Genomic DNA, 23,395 nt, shown 5'->3' with positions numbered 1-23,395 from the left:
TTTGCATTTTCGAATTTTGCCTTTACTGTGTGACAAAAAATGTAGTATTTTCTGTTTCAGCTGTTTGATCGCATTGGTGCCTCGCACACATATTCATTGGAAACAGCAGCCGTTAATCGTGCCATCCAGCGTGAGCAGCAGTCCACTTTGACATATTTTTGCTCATTATGATATTTTTCCGTCGATACTGAAACACGCGTGAACTACAAAGCCTATTTTACCTAATGAATTATAGTTAAGCTTCAAATGGGTAACATCACGAATATGGAAACGTTAGGATTTCTCCCGAATGAGAGAACCCAACCTTACCTTATGTTTCGCTTTAAATTATTATTAATTAATTTATTTATTTTTGTTTATAGTTAAGCCTATATTATTATATACTGCAATTATATTTATCCATTAGAATTATATATTTTTAATTCTTGTTCTGTTCTGATAAATTTGTTAAATTTAAAGGATTTGTTGTAAAGTGAAGGGATCTAAAAATATTCTGTTGGTACATTAGCCTATAACATTATTAGGCCTGCCGTTGTTATTTCTGAATGTAATAAAATGCAGCTTATACATGACTTATATTTTTTTCCCTCTCACAAACTTAATTTATTTTTTAGCGAGTTTTTAAAATGCAGAAAATGAAAATAGTTGATTAATCGGTTAAAATTTGTTACTGTGGGTAAAAAAAAAAATTACATTATATACTTAGGAACATAGTCTGGGCCTAATCTAGGCTATGTTGTTAACTATTTACAAGTTTCGTGTATGGTTTTATCCAAGGTTTTTTTTTCTTTTTCTTTTTTTTTTTCAAAAAACAGGAATTGTTTATTTAACAAAAATCAAATTATATTGTTAGTTTTATGCCTAACATGCAATCAAGGTCTTCGGATACTATATAAGTTACAAGTTCATTCAGGCTATTTACCATGCACGGTGACATTTTACCGTTTCAACTTATAAACTCCTTGAGATTTTAAAGTCAGTTTAATAGTATTGAAATCCAAGTTGAATCTAGTATTAAAAAAGGTTTTAATTGCTTAAATTATTTCTATGAATGAATAATATGTTATCATGACTTTTTCATCATATCATTTTTTACGAGCTGTATTCGTTTTCCATTTCGGAAACCAAGCACACACTTTTTTTTTTTAAATCTATTATTCGCTGGCATATCTCCTACAAGGTTTTTTTTTTTTGAGGAAGGTGCCACTGTCAGGGGAGTCAAAATATAATTACATCATCATCAGAGTTGCCAATTAACTTCAGAAATGGAAAATAAGGGCTAATTGAGATTATTTCTTTTATTCTTTATTTATAATGTTTATTCTTGTAGAAAATAAGTGTTTATTCTTTCAGAAAATAAGGGAAAGAATAAGGGACGATCCAAATATTTGTAATGATATAGGCCTATATCTGCCTGCAGTTAAAAAGTTATCATATTTGTTTTGCTTCACCACCCATTTATGTAGGCTACAATTATTCTAAAAAAAAAATAATAAATAAATAAATAAATAATGGTAAATTTTACCATTATAGAATTGGGGTAGTAATTTAGGAGGTAAAAATACTGTGAAATTACAAATGGCATGGGATTTTAAAGCATAACAACTGAAGGTCTATGAAACGTTAGTTAATAAAGCATTTTTTAAACAATGGCACTTATAGTTTTGAACTAAAATATAGCATAACAAATGAAGGTCTATGAAGGTCTATGAAACATTAGTCAATAAAGCATTTTTTAAACAATGGCACTTACAGTTTTGAACTAAAATATTATTTCAACCATATAGCCTGTGAATAAACAAAATGCATACTTTTCAATGAAAGAACACTTAGAGAGTGTAGGTTGCTTCTAGTGTTTGGATTTGTACTTCAATATAATGAGGTCCAAGTTTAAGAATAGCCTACACTAGGTTTTTTTTATTTTTTTCCTCTGTTTAACAGCATTAATTTACAATGAAATACGTCTTCCTTCAGGTAGAAATGTTGGGCTCATGATCAGTAAGTTGTATTCACCTCAAACTGATTTTGTAAAATCAAAACTTTGGACGGTGAACCTGGGTGCAGTTAGTGCGAGTCGCTCTCGGTGTGAAGCGGGAGCAGCTGCAGAGGATTCCCCTTGGTCTTAAAGCCTTCCTCAAACGTCTACGATCACAAATAACAATGATTTTTGCAAAAATAATGATTAATTATCAATTGATAATTTGTTATTATTATGGTCTGATGAAAATAATAATATGGGCTGCGAGAAAATTATGAATAAAAAGAGTACGGCTGCTGTTAGTGCAGGCATGTTTCAACCCAGTAACATGACAAAACACTGTTCCTCGCGGCTAAAAAAACAGACCGAATTCAGTTCAGCTGGAGGGGGTTGGGGTTTTTTAAGGTAGTTCTGTAGCCTATAGCTTGTGGGGGTTGAAATAAAGGTGTTAATCTCTTGCTCTTCCATATGGACAGTGTCTTATGAGGGTTTCAAACTCGCAGAGCAGGTTTGCAAAGACAAATGCCTCGTCATTTTGGTTTAAGGACAACTTTGAAGAAAGGTTTTGATCCACTACACATTTTGACTACTGTATAGCGCAATATAGTTTATTAGTTATTATAACTTAATTTCAGAGGAAGTTGCCTTAACTCAAAAAAAAAAATGCAAACTGTTGCCTTATTTTTATTTTGTTGCATCCATACAATGTTTTTTAGAGTGTGAAATATAAATTCTCACAGAATGTAGCCTATTCTTTTCCAATATATTGAACCATCTCTTTATGTTTTTTTTTTTTTTAAATCCCAAACAGAGTCCAGACATCAGTAAAGTATCCATCTATGAACATGTTTTATAGGCTATTTTAGATTTGGGAAATAAATACGGGAAATATACGTGCGTTACAGACGTGACAAAAAAAACAGTTTTTGTGAGGAAGACAATATATTTTATAGACTTTCTGTGATTTACAATGCACAAACCAGAAGCAACAATATCTGCAGAGAAGGGTTGGCCATTCTCAAAACATAAAATATCAATTTTATTTCAATTTTCGTTTTTGTGTTTCAGAGGAAAAATCAGTGTTAAGGCATCTCTCCATTACAGACCGTTTTGAAAGAAGAATTTATGCAAACACGTATAAAATGCTTTAAAAACTTTAACAGAGATGTCTTGAGGGTATTTAATAGGTCTGCCCCCACGTAAGATTTTTCTAGTTACTTGTCATTCATTTTTCATTATTCAATTAATCACAGGTTTATATAAAATTTACATAATCCATAATGAGCCTTAATATATTCCGCGATCAAGCACATGCATTATGTTTGCCACAAAGCACAGGTAGAAGTTGTCAGGATATAGACAAGAGGCAGAGGTAAGTGAATCCAAACACTGTTTAATTTCAGAATCTCAGGTGCAAGGTGAGTATACAGTGACTTCTGGTGCGGGTTCGGTGCAGAACACTCAGTGCGGGGCTGAATGCAGGTGAGAAAGTCCACTGAAGATATGTCAATGCCAAGCAGTCACAGTTCATCAATACTTCTCTCTTTCAGATGTGGACGCTATCAAGCAAGCTCGGAGGAAGCACTGGAATCGAACAGGAGTCCTGGAGGCAGTAGGACAACGACACAGAGGTTAGTGTGAGTATACGTTACGTCTTGGAATACGTTAAGGTGAGTATACGTTACGTCTTGGAATCTTTGGTGCATCAAATAGTCAGGAAACAATGAAATATGGTCTGTTCCTGTTGGAGGTTTGACACTGAACTGAGGCTGTGGTGAGTGTTTTATGGTGCACTGTGACAAGGTTGCTAATGGTGAACAGGTGCGGGTGATTAGTACTCTGGGGAGAGTGATCATTGTGTGGTGGATGGGACCGGGCTTGGCTTGTCTCTCCACAGGGAATGGACCAATGTATTTTGGGCTTAACCTGCGACATGGTTGCCTCAACCGGATATCACGAGTGGAGAGCCATACTAGTTGCCCAGGCCGGTAGGTGGGAGTTTGGCGGCGGTGAGTATCAGCAAAGTGCCGGTGGCGATTTACTGCCTGCTGAAGGTGGTGGTGTGCCTGGTTCCAAACCCTCTCACTGTCTTGGACCCAGGCATTCACGGCGGGGACTTCTGATGGCTCACCGGACCAGGGAAACGGTGGCGGCTGATAGCCCAGGACATACTGGAACGGGGTCAGGTTTGTGGGGGATGTCTGTCGGAGAGAGTTTTGGGCATTACCCGCTCTGCCCAGATTAAATAGCGGTTCTAAAGGTTTTGTTTGGTGTGGCAGAATGTCCTAAGGAAGCGGCTGACGTCCTGGATTTTTCGTTCAGTTTGGCCGTTTGTCTGCGGCTGGTAACCAGAAGTTAAGCTCACTGTAACATTGAGGAGGGCGAAGAATGATCGCCACACTCTGGAGATGAACTGGGGCCCTCTGTCCAACACGATATCTTCAGGCTATGCCAAAATCAAGCGAAACACGTGTTCAAACAGTAACTCCGCCGCAGTGTCCAAGGCTGTAGGCAGGGCTTTCAGAGGGATTAGCTTGCACGCCTTAGAGAATCAATCGATGGCCACAAGAATGCATGTGTTACCGTCGGAGACTGGGAGATCGGTGACAAAGTCGACTCTAATATGGGACCAGGGACGATGAGGGATAGGTAACGGGAGTAGCTTCCCGGTGGGGAGCTGGCGTGGGACCTTGGTTAATGTGCAGAGCGTGCATCCCTGGATAAGCGCCTTGATGTCATCATGCATGCTCGGCCACCAGTATTTCTGCTGGAGGGTAGAGTATGTTTTACAGATGCCGCGGTGACCTGTTCCAACAGATGAATGGGCGGAGGAGATGAGGGGAGTGCGGAGATCTTCAGGCACATAGACTTTGCCAGCGGGACATTCTGGAGGAACGGGCATACGTTGTGACAGCTCGAGGAGCTGTTCATCGAGATCCCACTGGATGGGGTTAACAAATAACTTTGTTGGCAGGATGGTTTCTGGTTCTTCCATGGTTTCCTCGGGAGCGTGGAGACGTGACAGGGTATCTGCTCTCGTGTTCTTTGACCCCGGGCGGTAGGTAGGATCTCTAAAATGGAATCGGGTAAAGAACAGAGCCCATCGAGCTTGGCGGGGGTTAAGCCTCTTGGCTTCCTTTAAGTATTGGAGGTACTTGTGGTCGGTAAGTACGAGAAATGGATGCCCGGCCCCCTCCAACCAGTGCCTCCATTCTTCCAGAGCGAGCTTCACGGCTAGGAGTTCTCGGTTGCCGATATCGTAGTTACTTTCAGCGGTGGATAATTTTCGGGAGAAGAATGCACAAGGCATGGGTATGGAGAAATTTTTTGGGTACTGCGACAGGATGGCCCCCACTCCTGTTGTTGAAGCGTCCACCTCAACGATGAACCTCTTTTCTGGGTCTGGGTGATGGAGCAGGGGAGCAGTGGTGAAGGCGGTCTTTAGTGTTTGGAAAGCGTGTTCAGCGTCTGGGGTCCAGTGAAGGGTCTTCGGCTTCCCCTTCAGGAGGGACGTTAATGGCATTGTTAACATGTTGTACTGGTCTATGAACCGGCAGTAAAAGTTTGCAAAACCCAGGAACCTCTGTAATTCCTTGATTGACTGAGGAGTGGGCCAGGAGGTGATGGCTTGGGTCTTACTGTCATCCATCTCAACTCCTCTCTCGCTGAGGTGATAACCCAGGAATTCAATGGAGGTCTGATGGAAAGCGCACTTCTCTGCCTTTAAGAACAGTAAAAACTCTCTGAGCCGTTGGAGTACTTGGGAGACATGGTGCTGATGTTCGGTTTTATTGCTGGAGAAGATGAGAATGTCATAGATGTAAACGAGAACGAAGTAGTTCAGGAATTCTCGGAGGACCTTGTCCATAAAACTCTGAAACACAGAGGGGGCGTTTTATGAGGGCTCTATAATCTATACAGGGCCGCATGCCTCCGTCCTTCTTAGGGACAAAGAAGAAGCTGGCGGCAGCTGGAGAGGTGGAAGGTCTGATGTACCCTTGTTGCAGGGCTTCTTAGACATATTTTTGCATGGCGGGCCTGTTTGGGGATGGATAACGAGTAGATCCGAACCTTGGGAATAGTTTCACCTGGGACCAAATCGATTTAGCACAATTCCAAGGTCGGTGTGGCGGTAGCTTGGAGGCGGCAATAGGATTGAACACATCTGAAAAAGACGAGTAACATAGAGGAATAGTGACTAATAGGCTTTCTTTGGGGCTTCAATGGAAGTGGAACTCACTGAAACTGGTTCGGGCTGGTCGTCTGTAGGTTGGCCGGGGAGTGTGATGCTAGTGGATAGGCAGTTGCAACCCCAGTTCAGAATTTTACCAGATTTCCAATTTATGGTGGGTTGGTGTCGGATGAGCCATGGGCGACCCAGGATGACGTCAGCTTGGCTATTCTCAAGAATAAACAGGTTAAATAATTTGTGGTGGCTGTAGGGACACATAGGGTGATAGAAGTTATCTGAGATGTTACATACCCCTTGTTGATGACTTCGCAAGTCATGGCATAGATGGAGTACAGCTTGGATGTACTGGTTCTTTGGAGCTTGAGAGTCTTGGCGAGATCTCCTGATATGAAGTCGCCTGCTGACCCGGAGTCCACGATGGCGGCGACTGCAACTTGAAATCTCGAGATTTCAGAGTTACTGATATCGTTAATGGGGCTGATACAGAAGGTTGGTGTAGAACTGAACTCAATTTAACCGAGGAGGACAAGACGGGCATGTTCGTAGAAAGTGACCTTCGTTCCCACAGTCGAGGCATAACTTTAGTTCTCGCCGACGGTTGCGTTCTGCTTGAGACAGTCTGTGGGTTTCCACTTGCATCTTCTCTGACTTCGGTTCTGGGAATGCTTCGGGTGAGTTCTGATGAGGAACGGGGACTAGTGTTTGAGCGTCTCGATAGCAGAGTTGTGATCTTAGATGAACTCTGAGAGCTTGTTGCATGAATTTTTCTAGCCCCAAAGTGTCATCATAAATGGCGAGCTGGAGGCGAAGCGTGGGGTTTAATCCTCTTCGGTAAACAGTAAGGAGGGCCTTTTCATTCCACCTGCTTGCAGAAGCCAGAGTTCGAAATTCCAGGGAGTACTCAGAAACGGATCTTTCACCTTGACGTAACTGTAAAAGCTGGTCGCTGACTGATGAATCGCCTACTCGACATTCAAACACTTTCTTTGAAATGGTTGATGAAACTCTGTAATGAAGAGGTGACCGCAGTCTCTTGAAACCACAGCGTTTCAGCCCACCTTAACGCTGCCCTGGATAACTGCTGGATGATAAACGAGATCTTGGATCTTTCCGTGAGGTATTGGTGGGCGTGTTGTTCAAGGGCGAGCGAGCATTGCAGTAGGAACCCGTTGCAATCTTCCGCCCGGCCAGAGAAGGGCGCTGGTCGAGAGGCAGGGTTGGCGATGTAAACCAGCGTGGGAGCAGTGTCTGCGGAAGCACTGTCTGCGGGCTGTGTTGGATTCATAGCAGTGCGTTCAAACCTTCTGTCAGGATATAGAAAAGAGGCAGAGGTAAGTGAATCCAAACACAGTGTTTAATTTCAGAATCTCAAGTGCAAGATGAGTATACAGTGACTTCCAGTGTGGGTTTGGTGCAGATCACTCAGTGCGGTGCTGAATGCAGGTGAGAAAGTCCACTGAAGATATGTCAATGCCAAGCAGTCATAGTTCATTAATACTTGTCTCTTTCTCTTTCAGATGCGGACGCTATCAAGCAAGCTCGGAGAAAGCACTGGAAGCTCGGGAGAGCATCGGATCACAGGTAACAGGGAATTGAACAGGAGTCCTGGAGGCAGTAGGACAACGACACAGAGGTTAGTGTTACAAAGATGAGTATACGTTACGTCTTGGAATCTTTGGTGCATCAAATAGTCAGGAAACAATGAAATATGGTCTGTTCCTGTTAGAGGTTTGACACTGAACTGAGGCTGTGGTGAGTGTTTTATGGTGCGCTGTGACGAGGTTGCTAATGGTGAACAGGTGCGGGTGATTAGTACTCTGGGGAGAGTGATCGTTGTGTGGTGGATGGGACCGGGCTTGGCTAGTCCCTGACAGAAGTAGCCTAATAATTGTGAAAAAGGAGACATTTTAATTATTTATTAATAAACAAATATTTTCTTGTCGGCTGCAAGATGAAATTCAAGGTGCTGACTCTCTCCACATGGACGCGCCTTTAAAGAGAAATACAACTGATTCGTTTTTAATTGATTCGTTTAAAAGGAGACATATCAAGCTTTCTGTAGCTATATTTCTAATGTATGTGAGACACCCCAATATAAAGTTATTTCATTATAAGGGAAAAATTCAAGTGATCGAGAGGGCGCCTCCCTGTCATGCATGCGCATTAATAATTTTAGCACAAACACTTGAATATGAATAATAATTCACATTTTGCATATGCATTACAAAGTAAATCATTTTTTACATGCAATTATCCAAAATAAAACCAAACAAGATTTGTAATGAAGATAAAATAGTATAAATGCTGCGTGTGCACTCAGCATCATGCACGCCGTGCAAATCTTGCACTCTGATATTTTAAGGAATATGATACACACCTGCATTTAAATGCGGCTGCAATTTATTTATTTATTTTTACTTTACTTAAATTATATGAAAGCAAGTAAAGAAGGGTCCCTTTTTAGAGTTTCAGGGATTTAGCTAAATCGTGCAGGTTTAATTTATTCGTTTCTTGTTTTAATTAGGCCTAAATAATGGGAGCGAAATTATACAGTGTCTCATGATTTACTAAAATAAAGGAAATAATTTATAAAACACACAACAATTTATTAATCAGTGTACAGACAAATATCTTTTTCCCCAAGAAGTTATCCATCAAAATAAAGGACAGGTAACGAATGACAAAGTAGTGCGTGACAAAAATGCATGTTATTTTATTAAAGGAATTTTAAAAAATATAAATTAAAATATAGACCTAATATGTGAGAATATTGACATTTTGCATATTAATCCATGTAGCCTAGCTCATTAAAATAGGCTACCACTTTTAATGCTTTGATGCAAAGTAAACCACAATTTCTTTAGAATAATATAACACAATTCATATTATATAAATACTGCACACCTATTAAATGTGTCAAATCTAAAATATGGTGTAATACTGTGTAGCAGTGTTGAGTACTCGAGACTCGGACTCGGTCTTGAACTTGGTCTCATGACCGTATTTTAATGGTCTTGGTGTTGTCATGGACTCGTGTGCATTTTGACTCGGTATTGACTCGGACTCGAACATATTAGGAATCGGACTTATTCCCTAGTCCACTCGAGTCCCAATCAAAATATTTCATGATTACTACTGTATGTTAATATTTCTTTAAATTGATATATGATTGTAGGGCCCTAAAACATCTGCAATGCAGAAAACGCAGGCGGAATCGCCAAATCCAGTCGTAAAAACAGAATTTACAGTTTAACGCAGAATGTCACAGAATTTGTCCAATTTTAAATGAATGAATCAAAAGTAGGTCATTGCACTTACATCAAATCACGATATGGACTAGTACCTGTAAATATTAAGCCGGAAAAGTCTATATGAATCCGGCATGTTCTGCGTGTCTGTGTTAATGAATGGCACAGAAGCGCGACTTCGTTTATTACATATACTGAAGCGGGAGTCACGCTCGCGGTGATTTCAGCTTCTGTCGTCTCACTAAATAAGGACGTAAACACATGAACAACATCTCCAGAACTGCTCTGAGAGTCACTTCATGAGCATTTGACAGTTTGATTTGAGTAAATCTATAGCGTCACATGACATACACAGAACTGTAAAGGTATTCACGGTAACCCATCAAAATAAAAATAAAGTATTTGCCATAAATGTATTACTATTGTTCAGCAGAATGTACATAGCCTACTACTACTACTACTAAAATGAAACAAACATTATTTTTTAAGGAATAATCACACAACATTTCTTTCATGTTTTATTTTTAATAGTAAATCCCGTTTACCAAAAAATAAAGTTTGCTTAATTTTCAATAATTAAAAGAAAAATTAAAGGAATGTTTTATGTCTTCATTTGATAACCAGAAAAATGTAATTACACAACAGAATTTCTGAGGGGAAAAAAAAAATTCATACGGCTATTTTAAGAAAAAAAAAGAATAAATTAAGTTGTTTTTATGCATTTAAATAATTAGACATGCTAAAACACAGAATTAGGTAACAATAAAACATATGGTGAAGAAAAAATAAAACATTTCACAGGGCCCTAAACATGTAATTTTTGTTAAACTTTTAATAAATTGTTGTGAAAATGTATAAGTGTTATGATTTTAATTAATTAGACATGGTTTTTGACTAATACAATTAAATTTAACCATTAAAAATGAGTTGAGAAAAATTTAAACAGAAAAAAATGTAATCCAGAAAAATTAAAACAGAAAAAAATGGAATTTGGAAAAAAATTAAATTGAATTTGGGAAAAAATAAAACGGATTTCATAGGGCCCTATGATTGACACATTCAGTGATTGGTGATTTTCTTGTGACGTGAGATGTTAGCGTAACGTTAGTGCAGAGGCAGCAGGACTCAGGTCAGGATGTCACATGAACTTAACACATTAACTTTTTTAAACGTCTGTTACATCATCTATTATTCAGTTTACATATAAGAGCCACAAAGAGTTTGTGTGCAGTAAGACTAAAAAAGAAACATTATGTGATATGTGGCCTTTTTACCCTTAACTGATAATATTTTTTAAACCTATATCAAGTAAATAAAATACAGTGTACATGCCATGTTATATTTTATATACTGTTTGAGCAAGGTACCAATTTTATTGTTTCCACCAAACATTTTACATACTCTTGAAGATTTCTTTACGTCTTGTCTCAGACCCAATCTCTCTGGTCTTGGTCTTGACTCAGACTCAACCCTCTCTGGTCTCAGTCTTGGCTCGGACTCAACCCTCTCTGAACTCGGACTTGACTCGGACAACCCTCTCTGAACTCGATCTGGACTCGAACTCGAATGAGCTGGTCTTGACTACAACACTGCTGTGTAGCTTAGAGAAAATATAAGCACAAGCTCATTGACATTTATCCTGCTTGAATTCGTTCTAAGAAACGCACATAACTTAAAGTAATAAACGTTCATCTGTGAATATTAAATATTTTAACTACAGTGTTTTTCTTTCATTTTCCCGACTGCAGCCGTCAAATGTAACACATCGGTGAGGCAAAGCTGATGGCTATTTGCGAAAATGTGCTTTGATGCACTTGTTCGATAACTTGTGGTTAAAGTGCCACTTAGTTGTCAAAAGCTGCAAATGCACTTTGCAGACGTGGCGGCGGCGGCACTCACGGCGGCAGAACGATCATTTTGGTTGGCCACCCACTGTATGTGTCATACAGATCTATTGTGGCTACGTGACAAGCATGACGCGTCACCATGAAAACAATAAGGCGATGCATTATAAAATAACGGTCGCTTAAAAAAAAACTCACTGGGGGCTCAGGTAGTATATTTTAAACTCACATGCGAAAGGGTTCATTTTGGACCCTAGCTAAGATGCTAAGGGTCTATTGTTTTTGTCTCTATTTCTGGAATTCCATTGAGAGCAGATGCAACATTTGTTGACAAAATTCAACAGCCTAAATGGTAGCTTTTGTGCTAGCATTTTGTTAATTATTTTATGTTAAACTATTACCTCAGTGTGGTATGGGAACAGCTCCATTCAAGACTGCAAAGCCCTGCAGAGAGTTGTGCGCTTAGCTGAGCGCATCTCAGGGTCTGCTCTCCCCTCTCTGCAGGACATCTACCTCAAACGCTGCAAAAGCAGAGCTGTTAAAATCATTAAGGACTCTAACCACCCTGGTAAATGTCTTTTCATATTACTGCCATCTGGTAAGCGCTTCCGTAGCCTGATGGCAAAAACTGAGAGACTTAGGAGGAGCTTCTTCCCCAGGCCATCAGGCTCCTAAACTCAAACTCAGTCTCTTAACTTCTACATGACTTCACTTTATTATCAGTAAGATACTTAGCCCTCTAAGTGCCAAAGTCACAAAATTGTGACAAGACGTCATACTTTATAAAATAGACTGTAGTTCCAATATGGTGTGATATCTCATTTGTATTCCCTACCACTAGATGGCAGACAAGTAGTACTTCGATTCTAGAGGAACATTAGGTCATGTTCCTGTTCAAAGTGTTCGAGGAAATAGAAGAGCAAGTGAGCTCTCGTGTCATTGATGCGGAAGCAGTTCAGTTCATAGCGTGCGAGTAAATGGTGATATTCATGAGAGAAAATCAAATGGCTAATACAAAGTTCTACCGTAAGGATGTGTTGCAAATGTTATTCGCCGATTCTGAGTCTGAAGGGGAATATTTGCCTTTTGGAAATGACGATCGGTCGTCTAATAGTCGAACTTCTCCCGGTACATCTTTGCAGCGTAATGGTGCCGCCATGCAAGGTGAGTGTTCACAAAGCACAAACAAATGGCCATCTCGACCCTTTGTCCAACGGGGATAGGGGTGGCAGGGGTAAACGTGGTCATAGTGTTCATAGGAGAGCTATAGCTGATCGCGCATGCTCCAAGAGCCACCGGCAGACAGTACAGGTGCAGTCAGTGTGGAGTAGGTGTTCTCTGCGCTGTGCCATGCAATGAGAGGTACCATACTCTCAGGAACTATAAACTGACACCTAGATATCTGATTGGGCAGATAGCTGGTCAACTGATCAAAAAATAGGCACATGCATTTTACTATGGCACAGTAATATAGTCATAATTAACTACTTTTCTGTTTTTTTTGTTTGTTTGTTTTTTCCCCCTGATCATTTGGAATGAGAATAAAAAGAAAAACAAACAAACAAAAAAAACCTTGCAAATGAGTTCAAACATCTATTCAATATCTATTATTTCTGATGAACTGATCAAAAAGTAGGCTATTGTTCACATGCGTTTTACTACTATATAGTGTAGTAATATAGTAATAATTTAGTACTTTCTTCTGTTTTATTGTTGGCTTCCTCTTTTCTGATCATTTGGAATGAGGATAAAAAGACACACAAAAAAACATGCAAATATGTTCAAACATCAATTCAGTATCTAATATTTCCTGAATATTATAAGATTCGAGATGGCCGCCCCCTGATGACATCATAATATGCAAATTAGATGAGTATATTTACACCCCACATAAACTTTCGGTCATGCCCAAATTTTTTAATTCACAGTAGATCTCTATCTTTAAGCCCCTTCAAGCCACAAGCTTTTGAAATATTGATGTCAAAATACAATATTTTTCCCAAAAAACCCTGGCGCCTAAAGGGTTAATATACTGACATTGTCACTAGCACACAGCATTTTCTATAATTTTTTATTTTTATTATTATAATTTTTTTTACTACCTCTATTGCTGTTATGTAAATACCCTGTACAACCTTTTGAACATTCTTCTCTTGTACATTCCTGCTCATAATATTTATTAAGTCTACAGTATACTGTCCTGCACTTTTTTATTTTATAAGCATTTTATTTTATTCTTTTCTTTAATCTTACTTTTTCCATACCATATTTATATATAATTTTCTTGTGTTTGTATTCTTTAACAATTGCACTGTCCTTGGAATGGACCTGACTAACATTTCACTGCTGGTCATATGCTCTCCATATAACCATGTATGTGACAAATAAAAATCTTGAAACTTGAATCTACCTCAGTATCTCCAACTGAAAGTTTGGACTCTTCAGTCCATCAGATAGAAGCTTCACTCCTGAATCCTGCAGGTCATTGTTACTCAGGTCCAGCTCTCGAAGGACAGAGTGTGAGGATTGTAGAGCTGATGACAAACTCCCACAAGACTGAGCAGTGAGGTTACAGATGGAAAATCTATACAAGAAAGAACACAGTAATTACATATAGAATAAATCTTAACAGTGTGATTTTTTTGTAATGAATTATTTTGCAATGTTTTGCAAGTTAATCAAGTATTTCGAATTCAAACCTCAATATCTCCAGCTTAGAGTTTGGACTCTTCTTCAGTCCTTCAGAAAGCAGCTTCACTCCTGAATCATGCAGATCATTGTTACTCAGGTCCAGCTCTCTCAGGACAGGGTGTGAGGATTGTAGAGCTGATGACAAACTCCCACAAGACTGAGCAGTAAGGTTACAGATGGAAAATCTAAACATGATGAAAACCGTATTTACATACAGAATAAACCTTAACAGTGTGATTTTTTTAGTAATTAATTATTTTGCATTGATTTGCAAGTTAATCAAGTATTTCAAATTCAAACCTCAATATCTCCAGCTTAGAGTTTGGACTCTTCAATCCATCAGAAAGCAGCTTCACTCCAGAATCCTGCAGGTCATTGTTACTCAGGTCCAGCACATTTAGATGGGAATTTGATGATTGTAGCGCTGACGACAAACTCTCACAGGACTGAGCAGTGAGATTACATCCACATAGCCTGTGTAAAGAACAAAACAAACAGCTATATTAACCCTCTGAGGTCTAGGGGGTTTTGGGGGCCTGAAGAAGTTTTGACATCCCCTGACTTTTGTGCTTTTTTCAGTTGCTTATAAATAGATACATGGCTAAAATCTAATAACACTGTAATCAGTACAAACTGGGCTACAATAATATGTAAATAGCATGTATGTACATGATTGTCTTTTTGAGAAAACAACGTTTATGCGTGGTTAGTAAAAAACTACAATTTTGAAGTCACTGAAATAAGGTCATAAAACACACAGAGAACATTTGTTCACAAGACTGTCAAACCTGGAGCTTGTAGCCTAGAAATTTGCTTCAAAATGATGTGAAAATCATCTTGTTTACTCAGTCACAGAAAACAATAGATTAATTTAAATTTTCTAAGACACTTTTTGTTTCAAAATGGCATATGCGAGTAAGCGTCAACTATCATGAATATTTGTGTGATTCACACCTGAGAAGACAAAGGCCCACATAATGAGCTGCATAATGAGCCTTTCAGCCAGGTGTGTGAGAGAGGGAAGAGTTACAAGAAAGAATGAGAGGACAAAATAAATCTATATATTTTTATGTTTGTAAGATATGACCACAGAGATCTTGTCGTCGATGGAATAGACTGTTCTTGCTCTGTGAGATGGCGCTCCCTCGAACCATTATATAACTGGAATGTCCCGATTTTCCCTAACGTTACTTCTTCTGGATCGCTGCAACTGTTACGTTCTCCACATCTACGACATGGCGGGGGGAGATGGTGTAATCTTAAACCGCTAAAATTACGTCGGACAACACAATCGGATGAGGATGTACTAAAACTCCGGTGTGGTTTGATCAACCCGAGGTCAGTGATGAAAAAGACATTTATATTAAATGATTTTTCAATTATGCACGACTTGGATTTAATGTTTATTACTGAGACATGGATTGCAATTGACATAAATCATTCCTCTTAACTCATACATACAGACAGAAAGTAATTTTTAATAATACCCCTCATTCATCAGGTCAAGGGGGAGGACTGGTTTCTATATTTAAAGAGAAGTTTAACTGCAGATTAATCTCAACGGAAGAATACCAAACATTTGAACGACAACTGTTGATACTAGACATTGGTAGTCCTGTTGCCGTTGTTGTTATTTACAGGCCTCCAAAAGCACAGAAAGATTTTATTAATGAATTTGGGGATTTTCTAGGAGGTTTGTTCTCAAATTTTGATAAATTGTTAATTTTAGGCGATTTTAATATACATGTCTGCTGTCCAGAAAATGTGATGTCGAAAGACTTTTTAAACTTGATGGATTCTTTTGATCTAACCCAATTAGTAAATGGCCCAACTCATATTTATGGCAATACATTAGATCTGGTATTGACACATGGCCAACATACAACACTTTATTGAAGATTTAGAATAATAAATAATGAGATAAGAGGTCTTAGACAAATTTGTAGGCAGGCAGAGAGAAAATGGAAGAAATATAAGTTACAAGTTTATTATGACATTTTTAAGGAAGCACAGAAAAAAATTCAGAGCACTATAAAAATCAGCCAAATCAAGGTATTTCGTGGAGAAAATAGAAAAGAACGCTAACAATCCTAGAACGTTATTTAATATAATAAATACAGTTATAAATCCTCCTACATTAATTCTAGATCCGTCTCCATCGATGTGCGAGAATTTTCTAGATTCATTTATAATTAAGATTGAGAATCTTAGAAGAATTATCCCACAAATGAGTGGTGACTCTTTGGGCCATGTTACACAAAATACAGTTTTAAATCAGTTTGAACTTATATCATTCCAGCAGCTGCTGGAAACGGTAAGCAGACTGAAACCTACTGGGTCAGCTATAGATATGGTTCCTCCGTGGTTTTTAAAAGAAAACATTGAGGTTATTGGACCTAGTATTCTACAGATTGTGAATAAAAGCTTGAACACAGGTACTTTTCCAAGCATGCTGAAGCAGGCCTTGGTGCAACCTATACTAAAAAAACCTAACTTAGATCTAACTGACTTGACCAATTTTAGACCGGTTTCGCATCTTTCATTCATGTCAAAAATTTTAGAAAAAGTAGTGTTTAATCAATTACATGTATACTTAGAACAGAGTAATATTAGTGAAGTTTATCAGTCTGGTTTTAAGAAACATCATTCCACAGAGACTGCTCTTGTAAAAGTGTTCAATGATTTGCTGATGACGGTGGATGCTGGTGATTCAGCAGTGTTAGTTTTATTGGACTTAACTGCGGCCTTTGACACAATAGATCACACGGTAATGCTTTCACGGCTTGAGGAATATGTAGGGATTCAGGGGAAGGCCCTAAATTGGTTTAAGTCTTACCTGACTGCCAGAACCATGGCAGTGAGACTGGGCCCGTACACATCGAGATCGACATCACTTAAATGTGGTGTGCCACAAGGCTCTATCCTAGCCCCTATGCTTTTTTCTCTTTACATGCTCCCATTAGGAGACATTTTTAAGAAGTATGACATCACATTTCATTGTTATGCAGATGACTTGCTAATATATTTACCGTTACAAAATGGAAATAATGTGCAATCTCTAATGTCGTGCCGGTCTGATCTTAAATCATGGCTTGTGTGTAATTTTTTTTATACCTCAATGAAAAAAAGACAGGTTGTAGTGTTTGGCCCTAAAGGAACCAAAGCAGCAGAGTTCAATTTTGGATCACTGTCATTATATGTGAAAGACCATGTTAAAAACTTGGGTGTTTATATTGATAGCGCACTGAAATTGAATGCACAGGTCAATTATGTGGTCAAGTCAAGTTTTTTTCACTTTGAGAACTTTGGCCAAAATAAAATCATCTTTGACATATAAGAGCCTTGAAATTGCAATCCATGCTCTTATATACTCAAGACTTGACTATTGCAATTCTTTATATAAGGATATTAGTCAAGCATCTATTCAACGGCTACAAAAGGTACAAAATGCAGCGAGATTACTAACTAACACTAAAAACATCACTCCATCCTTGGTCCATTTATATTGGCTCCCAGTACAATATAGAATTGATTTTAAACTCCTTTTATTAGTGTATAAATCTCTTCACGGCCTTGCACCGACCTATTTATCAGATTTGTTAATAGGGTACAAGACAGGTAGAACCTTGAGATCATCAACTCAAAACCTGTTAAAAGTTCAGAGGACTAAGCTAAGCCAGAAAGGGGATCATGCCTTTGGGGTAGTTGCTCCAAAACTTTGGAATAGCTTACCACCACATGTTAGGGACGCTGATTCTGTACATGTTTTTAAAGTACAACTTAAGACACACCTGTTTGAAATGGCTTATTCATCTTTTTGATGATAATGATTATTATTTTTTATATATTTTAATTACTTTGTCCTAATATTGTTGTATTGTTTTATTGAGATGTTGTAAAGCACATTGGTCAACATGTGTTGTTTGAATGGTGCTATATAAATAAAAGTGACATTGACATTGACATTGTAGTTTATTTAGAATATATTTAATTATCCCAGAAAATAACTTGAGATTCACTTGCGAGTGCAGTAAAACAGTTTATTAGGAACAATCAAAGCGACTTTCAAAGATGAATTTTTAGCATCATTACTCCAGTCACACGATCCTTCAGAAATCATTCTAATATTCTGATTTGCTACTCAAAAAAAACATTTATTATTATTATTATTATTATTATTATTATTATTATTATTATTAATTTTGAAAAGAGATTTTTTTTTGATTAATTGAAAGAACAGCATCGTTTCTTGTGTGTTAAATAAGTATATATATATATTGACTCCCAGCTTTTAAATGGTATAGTGTATATTGTTACACTTGGAGTAAGACTGGAGTAATGATGCTGAAAATTTAGCTTTGATCACAGGAATAAATTAAATTTTAAAATATATTCAAATAGAAAGCAATTATTTTAAATAGTAAACATATTTCACAATATTACTGCTTTAGCAAATGCAACTTTCTGTATTTTGGATCAAATAAATGCAGGCTCATGTGTTATGTTGAAATATATAAATGAACATCACATACCTGGCATTTCCAAAATGTATATTGTTTATGTGCTCTGAAGGACATACTTTTTTGAAGAGACGTTGAAGAGATGGGAGTGTGTGCCTCACTTGGTCTTAGCTGTGTTCCAGGTTCCTGAATGGGGGGCTGCTTATTTGCATTGGCTTGCTTTGCAACAGGTTATTATTTATCTGAAATAAAAAAGTAAGCATGCTGTTTACGCAAATAAATTGCATTTTTAACATTATTGTGATGGTCACTGATACTATTAGTAATTTATAGGAAAAAAAGAACACAATTACCACATAGCATATTTATGGTCAGTGATATTTACAGCTTACTTAATACACTTTTCTTTTTTTTTTTTTACCTCAGACAATTGCAAACACCAATGACGGGGTATAACACATTACAAATATTTACACCAGAGCAGATACTGATGAACAGAAGCTTAGTTACATTCTTGAAAGAAACTTCATAATGTTTCACCTGATTATACATTTAGTCAGGAATTATAGTCTGGAAAATGTCTAACTAGTAAAATGTGTACAAGTTATTTGAAAACTAATACAAGTAGATTAATAATAAAAAATACTTACTCATGTTTATCTCTGCTGGGTCAAGCCGCTTCGTTCTTCTTTCTGAGGTAATCCAAATCTTATTTCTCTCAGCGGCCTTATTGAGGTGAATTACGTCTTATTCCTCTCAGCGTGAAGCGAACAGTAACAATTAAAAACGTGAAGTATAGTCTTGCTGCTTTGTTTGCTCTGATGAGGGCGGTTACCTGCAGCGAGCTTCAAGTGGATGATTAAAATCTCAATAGCGCGATTGGCGCGTGGGCATGGTCGCATTAGATATAATGAAGGGATACGTGAAAGACTGGACATCGCGTTGTTTTATGTGGATTACTTTATCACAGAATATTTGTTTTTTTTCAGTTTAGCAAAAGGTTTTGCACAAAGTAGTCAAAAAGACAGTGGTGAAGGGTGTGCGATCTGCGATAATAGCGTAATTGTTATTTTAACGATGTGCGATTTGACATTATCAGTATTTTGCCAAAAACCAAACAAAACACGGAGTGCCGTGAAGTCCAGTAGATTAGACTAGTGTGCGCGCATTTAGAGTGCGTTCTTTCACTGCCTGATTGAGTCTGTTAAAATGCATTTAAAATGATCACAAAATATGAAGATATTAGGGGAATATATATATATATATATATATATATATATATATATATATATATATATAAAAAATTTCATATATTAAATCAGTATCACACGAAGAGTGGGTTTTTTCTTCCCAAAAGCAGCATGATTACATAGTTTATTTTTATTTTATTTTTTTACAACAGTTCAGTAAACAAGAAGTTAATTAAGAGACTTGCGGTTTAGACACCATATTGCCTGTTTTTTAACAACAAATATAATTCCAAACACAGCCACCATAGCACAGTTTTGCGTCTCTGAGCAACATGACAGTGTTTCGTTCCTGAATGAATCAACCGTTTAAATGAGTCAGTTCAATCGCAATGACTCACTTATTAACAGTGACTTGCTGACACCTACTGGCGAATTTAATTTTACATTTAATGTTTTTTTTTTATAATTTCAAATGAGTACTCAACATTTTATGTCTTGTACATCAAAACATTATTTTTGCATGTGTAACTGCAGGTTAAATGCATTCATGTCCTGCATTAAACAGTGTGTAATCTAAATGCCACTTCAGATGCAACTTCTCTGTATTGAAAAGATTAATTTTGTTGATACTGATTTAATTTGCCTGGTAACAGCACAAATGTCTTATTATTATAAAAAACTGATTCCTTCAACTAGTTTGAGATTAAAAGGCCTATCCAAGGGGTGTCAAACTCAGTTCCTGGAGGGCTGGAGCCCTGCAGAGTTTAGTTCTAACCCTGCTCCAACACCTAACATGTAGTTTTCAAATAAGCCTAAATGATTAGCTGGATCAGGTGTGTTTAATTAGGGTTATATCTAAACTGTGCAGGACTGTGGCCCTCCAGGAACTCAGTTTGACACCCTTGGCTTGTCCCATTTTTGCCTCCCTCCCACTGTTAAAATGTAACTAGGTAATTTTTACTCTTAGTACATTTTAAATGAGCTACTTTTTACTTTTACTTTAGTAGATTTTAAGATTGGTACTTTTACTTGTACTTAAGTAAAATTTAATTCATGTAATGGTACTTTTACTTGAGTAGAATATTTTCGTACTCTTTCCACCTCTGTAAATAAAATACATAACGTTGTATACTGAATTGAAAATAAAGAAATAAAAAAATTTAGCTTGATGAATAAAAATAAATAAATCATTAAAAATAAGAAACTTTGAGTTTAATGAAAAAATGTCTTACATTTTTCAGGGGTTGGTATGGATATTTTAGAAAAGCACAGAGCTTCTCACACGGGTGACATGAGCGTGAAAACGGAGCAACACGCAGTGATGGCAAGACGGGGGGCCCACCGTTTAAATCGCAGATAGATTTAGATGAAAAACTAGGACGCAGCTGCAACCGCATCTGTCCAGTGATGCCAATGCTGTCACGACATTAGAAACTCAATCCTTGCTACATCTTGACCATAGCACTTTGTTTCATGAGGCCTTAGTGGCCTCTTACACAATGCCGGTTGATAGTTTAAGCTGAATTCACAGTGCAGTGAGTTTCACCTCCTCAGTGAAATGAGAGGTTGGAGGGGGATCAGAACAGCAGCAGACAGGCAGACTGAGAGGGGATCCCTAAATTTTTACATGTTTTACTTTCTGAAAACTTTACTCTCTCTCTCTCTCTCTCTCTCTCTCTCTCTCTCTCTCACACACACACACACCTACACACAGACACAGACACATGCTCAGACTATAAGAACCAGGGTCTCTCTCTCTCTCTCTCTCTCTCTCTCCCCCACACATGCTCACAGACACACACGCAGACAGACTATACCAGACTAAGGGAGTTTTAGTAATCACTAAAAATATAAAAACTTTTTACCAGGATCTTGAAAAAATATATAATTTAATATATTATATTCCTGATAAATTATATATTTTATTTATTTATTTTCAAATTCTTTAAAATAGAGAGAAGTCTCTTTTTAACTTGATATGTTTATGTATGTGCTTGTTTATATGATTTATCAGAATACAAATTTTTATAGAGGCAATTACCAAGGTAAATGCGGTTTATGATGAAATTTCTTGAGTAGTCATAATTCATATCGCTTAAAAACAAAAATTTATTAAAAATGTAAGCGCATGCAGAATTTTATTGTGTGGTGGTAGGTGTAAAATAAAAAAATAATAATTATACAGCTTTTGACAAAGATCAATTATACTACATGAGCTATAGAATGTTTACTGTAATGTTAGGTTTAGGGGATGATACTGTATAAAAATCATTAATATAATGTAAATATGAATATAAAAGGTTCTATATATAATGTAGAAAATGTGTTGCGACAAATAACTCTCTGGAGTCGATCAACGCGAATACGCGTTTTGAGGCATCGTCTCCTGATAACCCTGAAAAGATCTTAAATTTTACTTTCAGTTTTGATCATACAGATAAGAGCAACACATCAGTCGAATCTGTAAAGGGTCTACTTTTATTTGTAAACACGCATAATAACAACAAATCTTTGAGCATTTACAAAATAAAGAAAACACACAGGGTGCGCTGTCTGCAGCCTTGGTCTGCGGTGATCTTCATTTAGAAACGCGTCATTAAAATGAACTATAACTCAGCAAATACTCAACAAAGAGACATGAGAGACATATCTATAGAAAGCTTGACATGTCTACTTTTAAACTAAACAAGTCTTACCGAAAACAAATATTCTGTGATAAAGTAATCCATATCAAAACAATGCGATGTCCCGTCTTTCACGTCTCCTTCCATTATATCTAATGCGACCACGCCCACGCACTAAACGCACTATTGACATTATAATGTTCCACGTGAAGCTCGCAGCCTGTAAACACCCATACCACAGAAAACAAAGCAGCGAGACTGTTCAAGTTTTTGTTTTATTTTACTGTTTGCTTCGCACTGAGAGGAATAAGACAAAAATCACCCCAAGAAGATGCGCTGAGGACTACCCCAGGATTTGAGTTTTAGACTTCCTCAGAAAAAATAATGAAGCGCTTTATCCAGCAGAGATCATAAACATGAGTAAGTCTTTTTAAATATATATATATATACTTGTATTAGTTTTCACATAACGTGTACACATTTTACTAATTAGACTTTTCCCAACCCATAATTCCTGACTAAATGTATAATCAAGTGAAACATTATGAAGTTTCATTCACATCATCTAAATGTTCTACTGTAGTACTAGTATCAGTGACCATCAAAATAATGTTAATAATGTAGTTAATCATGTAGTTTATTTGAGAGCACATAAACAATATACACTTTGGAAATGCTAGTTATGTGATGATCATTTATATATTTCAACACGACACAATACCAGTCAATACCAGTTTGCTAAAGTAGTTATATTGTGAAATATTTTTACTATTTAAAATAACTGTTTTCTATTTGAATATATTTTAAAATTTAATTTATTCCTGTGATCAAACTAAATTTTCAGCATCATTACTCGAGTCTTACTCCAAGTGTAACAATATACACTATAACCTTCAAAAGCTTGGAGTCAGTATATATAGAAATTTAACTTTTTAGCACACACGTGATGATAAATTAAAATGATTAATATGATTAATGTTACAAACGAGGCTGTTCTTTCAATTTATCGGAAAAAAACCTGAAAAAAATATTCTCAGCTCTTTTCAAGAGTTTGAATACACCTTCTGGTGCTACTTGGACACGTCATCAGTGAAAAACCCGGGGTGATAGGGTGTTTCGGGTCTTTAATCTTCATACACCCTCACCCGGGCGACCCAACCGGGGGTGA

At 37.3% G+C, this 23,395-nt stretch overlaps 1 long non-coding RNA gene across 1 annotated transcript; it reads right to left on the bottom strand.

The window, feature by feature from the left end:
• Nucleotides 1–13,562: 13,562 nt before the first annotated feature.
• On the bottom strand, nucleotides 13,563–14,450 carry LOC122148933. The gene is made up of 3 exons (XR_006162716.1): nucleotides 14,254–14,450; nucleotides 13,962–14,138; nucleotides 13,563–13,846 (listed from the first exon to the last, which is right to left on the bottom strand). It is a non-coding gene; the product is annotated as an uncharacterized LOC122148933 (long non-coding RNA).
• Between the last annotated feature and the right edge of the window lie 8,945 nt (nucleotides 14,451–23,395).

Source organism: Cyprinus carpio, chromosome A20, assembly GCF_018340385.1.
Source record: "Cyprinus carpio isolate SPL01 chromosome A20, ASM1834038v1, whole genome shotgun sequence".
NCBI lineage: Eukaryota > Metazoa > Chordata > Actinopteri > Cypriniformes > Cyprinidae > Cyprinus > Cyprinus carpio.
This window is presented reverse-complemented; position numbering and strand designations above follow the sequence as displayed.